Genomic DNA, 9,750 nt, shown 5'->3' on the forward strand with positions numbered 1-9,750 from the left:
TTTTCTATTTGTTGAAAAATACAAAATTATTTTTTATTTTTTACCAATAAATAACTTTGAACTATTCATTGAAGAGCTCATTCTTTATACTTTAAATATGCTACTCCCTTATGCCAGAGATGACTCAGCAATTAAGAGGGCTTGCTGTTCTAGAGGATCCAAGTTTGGTTCCCAGCACCCATATCAGGCAGCTCACAACCACCTATAATTCCAGCTCCAGGGGCTCTGATGCCCTCTTCCTGCCTCTTCAGGCACCAGCACACAGGTGGCATGACCACACACAAACATACAAGTATATATAAATGAAAAATTTTTAAATGCTACCTTCATCATACATCAGTTTCATATATTTGCATATGTCCTTTTCACTGTTTTTGGTTTGGGGTTTTTCATTGTTTGTATCTTTGTACCATTGTAGTGGAATAAATTGCTTTGTCTTGACATCTGGCAGACTGAATTCCCCAGCTGTGTTCTTCAAAATTATTTTAGTTGTTTTGTTTCTTTTTCTTTTTGTTTTTTGCAGTACAGGGAAAAAAACCCAGAGCCTTGCACCTGGGTAAGGCATGCATTCTATCACTGACTACATTCTCAGACCTTTGCTCTTCCTTGTAGATTTTAGGAACATATATATTTTATTTATTTTTTTTTTTTTTGGAACATAGATACTTTTTACCTAGTGAAAAAAAATAGTTAAAAAATCTTTTGGATACTAATATTCACAAATAACTTTCTACAGAATTTCAAGCTGAAAATATTTAATATTCTCTTTATTTAATTTTTGGAACTTCGATGGAACTGAAGCACATTATGCAGTTGATAAACTAAAGACTGCTGCTGGATTTGGTTGTGCTGAATTTTGGTGCACGAACAAAATTAAAAAGTTAATTTTGTTTAAAAAAATATGAAAGTTTGACCAAGCAAAAGAGCATTAGACTGCAAAAATTGAGGGATTTTGTTTTGTTTTGTTTTCTTAAGTCGCGTTTGAATTGAGATGTGGTGAGGCCAGGTGATCCCTTCCTTTTCCCCTTTTGTCCTGAAGTAGGGCTAGAACAATGGGTGTTATTTGAGAACTGCCCTCTTAACCTTTGCTGCTCCTAAAATGCCTTCAGGTCATCACAAGGTTCTTAGTGCTGTTTTAATTTTTTTAATTTAATGTTTAAAGTTTGAGAGAATTGCCTGAAAACATTTACCTTGTTGATGCTTCAGGGAAATAGTTAGATAATGGTGACTATTGGTGAGGATGAGATACTTCATAACAAGGTTTTTTGGGGCAAATGATTAAAAATATTTGTCACAGATTGATTTAATTTGAAATTTATTTTGGATTCCTTCATCCTTAAGATATCAAATATTGGAAATGAATTTTAATGTTAAAATGTAAGAAGGTGCCTAGAGCTTTGATTCTTTTTTTTTTTTTTTAATAAATGTAATAGCTTTTTTTTTTTTTTTTTTTTTAATCTTTTTGAGACAGGGTCTCCCTGTAGCCTCAACTGCCCTGGAACTCACTATGTAGACCAGGCTGGCCTTGAACTCACAGAGATCTGCCTGCCTCTGCCTCCCAAGTGCTGGGATTAAAGGCGTGTGCCACCACGCCCGGCCCTGTGATAGCTTTTTAAAAAATATTTTATTTATTATTTTTATTTTATGTGTATGAATGTATTGTCTGCATGTATGTGAGTGCACCCATGTCGTGCAATGCCACGGAAGTCAGAAGAGGGCTTCAGATTCCCCTGGAACTGGAGTTAAGGATGGTTCGTAGCCACCATGTGGGTGCTGGGAATTGAACCCGGGTCCTCTGCAAGAGCAGTCAGTGCTCTTAACCATTGAACCCCCTAGAGCTTTGATTTTTAAACATGTGTTTTGCTTTATACAAATTTAGAAAAATGTTTGGATTATTGTCATCGAATGTGAATTTATATCATAATGGTTTTATACATACTTTGAGGGTGGTTTTTTTTTTTTTCTTATTGCCTTTGCCTGTTGGAAGAAAAAATGAAACTTAAAGCAATTGTTTCCTACCATAACATACTACAATTGGTCTTAGATGCATCTATGCACACCTAGGGAAACTAATCACTGGCTTATGGCCCACATTTGGGTCCTGATTTTTCTCAATTTGTCATCCTTTTCTATTGTAAACTTTATTTGGCCAGTTTTCTTAGTTGTGTGTGGCCAAAGGAAAAGGAACTGAGCTGGAAGTTCTCCTTTGTCGCATTCAACAGGGTTCTGTATTAGTTCAGTGCTAGTTTGTAGGGTTTTTCTTCTTTCTTTTTTTATGTCAGCTGATATATTCCAAGTTGGTAAAGACCAAGATACGCCTATCAGGGAACACTTTACAGATACAAGAGATATAATTGGGACTTAGGATAGTGGCTCGTGTATTCATTCACTTACCATATACACACACACACATACACACACACACATACATACATACACACATACACATACGCATACATACATACATACATACATACATACATACACACACACTATTAATAAAGTGCTCATACAGTTCATTGTCCAAACCAGGACTCTTCTGAGAGTGAAAAGGGGCATTCAGAATAATTATGACCAGGAAAAAGCACAAGTCAGTATATTTCCTGGCCAGTCATAAGGCACTGACTTCTGTGTGTCATGACTCCTACAGCCCATAAGTTTTAAAACAACTTCCTTAGCTCTCTCAGGATGGGAGTGTAGCTCTCTCAGGATGGGAGTGGAAGGGAAAGAGTTGATTAGAAGGAAGGGGAGGCTTCTGTGTAGGCACTGCGTCTATTCATGTAACACCAAACACCGAGGACTGCCTGTTTATTGGGTGTTAAGTGTGCCCTGTGTTAATAAGTTTCAGTTAATTTGTATACCGGTTTCTCATCCTGCTTTTGTGAGAATTGTGTCTTTATTTACTTCTTTGTGATCCTTGAACATCTACATTTTTTTTTTCTCTAAGGCTGATAAACCTGCTTATCTGTTGTATTTGTTATATTTTTTTATTTTATGGTTGAATTAATTGGAATCTTCTAGGTAAAAGTCTAAACTCTTCACCTATACAAAGTCTTTTGGTGTAATCATGCTACTTCTTTTAAAATATTTCATTTATTTATTTATTTTTATGTGTATGAATATTGCCTGCATGTATGTAAGTGCACCCATGTCATGCAAAGACTGCTGAGGTCAGAAGAGGGCATCCAATCCCCTGGAACTGGAGTTACAGGCAGTTGTTAGCCACCATGTGGGTGCTGGGAATCGAACTTGGATCCTCTGAGCCATCTCTTCAGTCCCTCATGTTGCTTCTTAAAGAAAGCAGTACTAATAAAAATTGTTTTAAGTAAGTTAACTATTTCTTCTGATACTTAGAAGGCCTCTGAGTAGGCCTTGTGTTGAGTACTAGGATTGCTTACGTTGTAGGTCTTGTGGGTGATTTATTTGGAATATAAAGAATTTGAGGGGTTGAGGATACAAATCACTTGGTAGAGCACTCTAGATCCCCAGCACCATGTAAACCAGGCGGTGCACACCTGCCATCTTAGTGGCACTAGGGGGGACGTAGAATAGAAGCAGGAGGATCAGAAGTTCAAGGTTGTCCCTGGCTATATTGCAAGTTCCAAGCCAGTCTAATCTGCATGAGAGAGAGAGAGAGAGAGAGAGAGAGAGAGAGACAGAGACAGAGACAGAGACAGAGAGAGAGGGAGAGGAGAATATCTGAAAGGCGCGCAAAAGATTTTTATGTCAGCCTGGAGCATGCTCATTTTGGGGGCAAGCGTACAAGTGGTTCTCAAAAGTAGAACAGCTTTGTATGCTTCCGTTGCCTTAACTGGTGTGCTCTCCCTTCAGAGGGTGAATAGATGGGGGAAGGGGTTGCCTTCCCTTGAGTAGAACTTGTGAACTGCTTTGCAAAGAGTTATTTTGTTTGTGTGGGTCAGGTTCTCTACCAGCTCTGAAATCTATACCTGAGAGTACAAAATAATGGGAGTGTGTGTTTGCTGATAATCAGATCAAAGGTTCCCAGAGGGGTTAGACCACCTGAAAAGGGAAAGGGGCTCTAGCGACACTCTGTAGCCTGACCCCGTCACTCAAGAGCTGTGGCCTGGTACCTTGCCCCGCCCCAACTTCTAGGTTGGATGGAGTATGTGAATCTGTGTATGGAGATGGTAAATCTGAGCTATTGGAGACAGAAGAAAAAATAGTAACATGCATGTTAACATAAATACTGAAACCCATTGTTAATGTGTCATCAGAGCCCCTTGGTTTAGAATCCTTTTGTTTGGCAATAATGAACCTAACTGTTGACTCAAACTGTTTAAATGACTGATATTTGTGGCACCAAAGATAAGCATAGCCTCAGCAACTTTCTGAGACTTTGCAAGAGTTCTTTATTTGGAAATAAAGAACCTACGGATTTCGTAGTGGTACGTTCTCTAGTTTTCCTGTAATTTAGAAGATAACTTATCTGGGAAAAAAGGGAAGGTTTTGATTGTGAGGAGTATAATAGATTGTTCACAATCTTATTCTTTTAGAGGTTATTAATATTATTGCATTCCATTTTCAGGTTTTGAAAAGAAAATCTGGATGATTTCAGGGAATACTGACAATAATAATAGTGTGACACTGTTATTTAATGTATGAGTCTCAGTAATCCAGGTTGGCCTAGAACTCACTACAATCACCCTGCCTCAGCCTCCCAAGGGTTAGGATTACAGATGTGAGCTCAGCAAAAAGTCAGTCATCAAAAGGTGTTCCCGGGCATGGTGACGTGCTTGTGATATTAGTACTAGGAAAGCTGAGGAAGGAGAATAGCCAGAAATTTGATGGGAACCTGGACTCAGCTATGCAGTAAGTTCGAGGCTAGCCTGGGCTACATAGGAAAAAAAATGCTTAGAATAAATGTTTAGTTCAAAATGTATCCTCATAAGCTTAGCCAAACAACTGTTAGAATGGTGTATCTGTAAGAAAGAAACAATAAGTATGTTTGTTTCTTCAATAACAAACTTCCAAAATAAGTATGTTTGTGGAAACAACTTTGCTAGATTTCCTCTTTGGGTAGAAGCTCTAAGGATGCCGTACATTTGCACCAGGACAGATTACCTTTAATTCTCCAGTGTCTGGGTACAGTTCAATACTGGCTGAAAGAATGACACATTCACAAAGTCTTTGACAAAGTTTAAACACATCTTATCAAAGCTTAATTTCCATGAATGATTGATCTGGGCACCTGACCGAGGGCTGAAGGGTGTGCAGTTACCCCATTTTCATGTGCTAATGAAGTCAAGAGTGAGCTAAGGGGATTTCCTTACCCGGAGGCAGCCCGTTTGGATGTGCACATGACTTCTTAGGTTTCTTTCCCAGGGTTCGTGGCTACTAAATAGTTGTCTTATTGAGTAACTGGCTCATCTGTCTGCTAGGCCACAGGCCTTGGCCTTCATCTGGAGAGAATACTGTAATTAGTGAAGATGCAAACCAGGTGTTTAATTTCAAGAGAACTTATTTTGTACATATCTTCCAATAATTTGCAAAATCGATGAAGTTCAGGGTTCCTGTTTTTTCACAGGAACCCACTGGAGATTAGATTTTGGGTAAAATCATTTAGACTGTGGGGAAAAAAACCTTTCAGTTTCAAACTTTGCATTTTAAAAGCTTGATCGTTAGATTCAGTTTTTCACACTGCACTAGAATTTTGCAGAGGTTGGCTAGAAATGCAAGTATAAATCAAAGAATCCCTGCCCCATTTTTGAGTGATCAGAGGAGAAAGATTGTTCTCTGAAAGAGAATAGTTGAACTATCAGAAAATATGTGAGATTCTTCCTGATAAAGCAAGTGCTGTTTATGATTCAGATCTTGGTTTTGCTGCATGTTCTCATATAGTCCAGTATTTAAATCAACTGTCTCTGCCAGCTGAAAAGTTCTGAGGCCGGAGGTAAGTTGTAGACTGGTTTTGGGCCCCAAAATAAGCCACCCCCAGCCTCTTAAGTTCAAAACAGTGGTTCCCAGACCAAGCTCTGCATAGCTCCCAAAGCCTTCCAAAGAAGGTGTCTGACTCCTCGAAGCATAGAAAGTGCTACATCCCTAGCAGAGCAGATCCTTGTTTGCACTGAGGCAAATGGACTGTCTGTATACACATAGTGAGTGTTCCAGCAGATTCACGAAAACCTCTGGGGGTCTTGTCCTTCCTTCCCTGTGTCAATGGTAAAAAGGACGTCTGGGACAGCAGCTGAATGAGTAGTAACTTTTGGCTTAATCTTTAGTTTTGTAGAAGGGGTAGGGTGGGGAACAGATCAGGGGGAGAAGCAACTGCGCTTCCTCAGTGGACCTCTTAGTGACCATGCAATCAAGAGAATTTAATATATTTGACTTGAGGCGTGAACTCAAGTTCTGATCAACCTGACACCTGAAATCCTCTTAAAACATAGCTTCACATATAATTTTATAATTCCATCTTTGCCTAAAAATACCTTCTCTTTTTTCCCAACCCCCTGCCCTCCACAATAAATGAATAAATAGGATAATGAATGAATGAATGAATGAATGAATGAATAAATAAAGACCTTAGGCAGGAGCTACCAAAGTATCCTCAAGCTTTGGTTGGCACACGCATGAGGAACAGTACTCCCTTCTTCCCAGTACTTGGATGTGAAGACTGTCCTGTCGTGGTCCCTCCCTGTCATGCTCCTGTCTCCATCAGAAGCTGCTGGTCACATCCTCCTCAGGCACTGTGCAGTACCCAGAAGAGAATATTACACTAGACAAAGGAATGCTGTGAGTGGTTTCTCTATTTTGACAGCAGAGCATAGTCCTGGGGTCCCTAGGCCTGAGTGTAACACGTGGCTGGGCTCCAAGGCAGGTTATGCCACTTCACTGGATTCTAGGTAGCTTTCATTGTTTTCCAAGTACCTGTTGTAGTTCATCTGGAGCTGAGTCACAGTGAGATCTGGCCTGATTCCTCTTCCTTCTGAACAATTTTTCTCCTTACTTTTACTTCCTTACTATTCTTCAAACGTTTGAGAGCTGGCATATAAAAACTTCTTTGAAATGAGAACAACTGTCATTTTGTTACGATACTATCTGACCCGATTAGTGTAAAATTACCTACTATCTAACCTTCCAAATTATATGCTACTAAGGGTCAGGAGGGGTTGACAAATGAATGTTATTCTTAAAACTCATGTTTTGATACTTTTAATCTTTTTAATATCAACATTTTTAAACAAAAACGTGTAAATATGTTTCCCATGTGATTTGGACTTCTTTCTCTTGAAAGCTTTTCCTCTATTTTCACTTCCCCACTGGAGGGTTAGCAGTCCAGGCTACCTGCCTGTCCATCCATTTTCCATTGCAATAATTAGTCTTTATGTTTTCCTAAGCTCAACTCCTGAAGAGTCTCTCCAGCTCCAGCCTGTCCCAGGGCCAGTCTTCCCTCCACAAGTGTCAGCCTGAGCGTCCTAACCTGAACATCTTACGAGGACGTGCTATAAGCCTGCCTCCTTTCCACCACGCTTCCTGTATTACACAGACTTAAAAAAAGAAAGAAAAAGTACTGTTCTGATTAAATCTCTTTTAATCTCCAGACCCTCTAATGACTTGACTTTACACACAGACTGAACGTCAAGCACCTTAATCCCACATTCTTTTCAAAGCCTTTTAGGAAATTGCCCACTACTTCTCCCCACTGGCTTTGTGGGAGTCCATTCCATGTGCTCTCTTTCAAATTCATTCTCTCTTTTGCACCAAGGGGTCCTTTTACAACATTAACTCATTGGCTATTTAGCAGATACCTGATAGAGACAACCTAGGTCCGGTACTTCTAATTTCTAGGATTTTTCTCACCTTTCCCTGACTAGCAGGCAGCAAAGATAGGGCTAGTCAAGCAGAAGAATCTTTGTGTAACAGGGAGTAGGGGAGTGTTTGGTGGTGCCTCTTACCTGAACCAAGGGCAGAGATTTCATTTTTATTCACCCCTGTTTCTCCAGGACATGCTCTGATGCTTTGCCTGAAATAGATACCTGACTTCCGGCAGTAGCTTGTTCCACAGCCGGGATCTCATTCTCCCAAGAGTCCTTGTTGTCCCCTTGGTCTTAACCCCTTGGTCTTAATCCTGCCTTAATCACTGTTGTCTCCCTAGAACACTTGCATGGAAAGCTATTTGGCATTTGATTTTGCTTTTTAGCAGAAAATAAATTAACTTTGACATAAGATGTTTGAGGCAAAGAAATTGGAAATATTCCAAATGAATGAAATACATTCAAAGTATATATGTAACAATCAGATTTCAAAATGTTGCTCAGATGCCTTACAGTAGATTCATTCAAACTTTCAACTTATAGCGCAGCAAATAGTAACTTAATGACTTTTTTATGATCATTTTCTCTTCCTTCTAGTGAAGAATCACTATAGACTGAAGAAAAAAAATTGAGAAAGACTGTAAATTTACTTGGGTAATTAGCATTCTTTAGGCAGAACATTCCCCTAGGGCTAAGCTTTAATTTTTTGGAGGAACTCTGATCACTTAAAAATTCTCAGCAGGGCGTGGTGGCGCACACCTTGAATCCCAGCACTCGGGAGGCAGAGGCAGGCGGATCTTTGTGAGTTCGAGGCCAGCCTGGACTACATAGTGAGTTCCAGGACAGCTGGGGCTACAGGAAGACCCTGTCTTAAAAAGACACACACAGACACACACACACACACAGACACACACACAAATTCTCACATATTAAGAACCATTGTAGAGGAGGAAAAAAAACAAGGGATACGTCTATATGTGTGCATATGAAGGGGAAAATTGTGTCAAGATAGAGAGCACAAACAAATGAATCTAGGGTCTAGGTGAAACAAATAAAGCACTGAAAGTAAAGGTACGATCTGGAGGGGGAGACCCAGCATCTGTGTTGAGTGCACTGTGATTGTTGTCTCCCTGCTGAATATTTGGGTCATTGTGGGGCAGGTTAGAGTCAGCAGACGTCTACTGGACCACCCTGAGTGCTGTGGGGTCTCAAGATGTGCCCAATGGCCTTCTGTCTAGCATGTAGTAAAGCTGGTTTAGCCCCTCTGCAAACTAGTTTAGCTTGTGTCATTAAGTCTCACAGCTTGAAACACCCTAGAATCTGGCAGAGCAGTCCTCCACAGGCCTGTCCAGTGGTTTTATTATCATTTTTTAACTTCTAGGAGTAGAACCTTTTCTTTTTCAAACAAAAGCTAAGAATCTCAGATTTATAAAATATATGATATACAATAGGATTTTATGCAGCCATAAAGAAAATGAAATCGTGACATTTACAGGAAATGTATGCAACTGGAAATCATTGTGTTAAGCAAAACAAGCCAAACTTATAACACCAAATGCTGCATGTTTTCCCTTATATGCAGAACCTAGGTTTAAACTTGTGTATGTATATGTATTTATGTGTGTGTTTATAGGTCATGAAACTAGACAAGCATCATGAGAGGGAAAGAAGATGTCTTAAGGGAGGTGACAAGTAGGATAATAAGAAAACAGAAAAGGGGTCCAGCTGGAGAGAGAAAGGGAACCAACTAGGTGGGGAGGGCATGGGGGAGAGGAATGGGGGAGGAATGATGGAGAACAAGGTGTAATGACACATGTATTATGATGTGATGAAGCCCATTACTTTGTATGCTAACCTTAAAAAATTAATTTTAAAAATGTGTTACAGTTCAATACTATAAATAAAATGCATCATCACACATTTCAACTTTCATATATTTACATTCATGACATTTATTTATTTAGGTAAATTAATTAAA

Source organism: Nannospalax galili, unplaced genomic scaffold, assembly GCF_000622305.1.
Source record: "Nannospalax galili isolate Female #2095 unplaced genomic scaffold, S.galili_v1.0 scaffold324, whole genome shotgun sequence".
NCBI lineage: Eukaryota > Metazoa > Chordata > Mammalia > Rodentia > Spalacidae > Nannospalax > Nannospalax galili.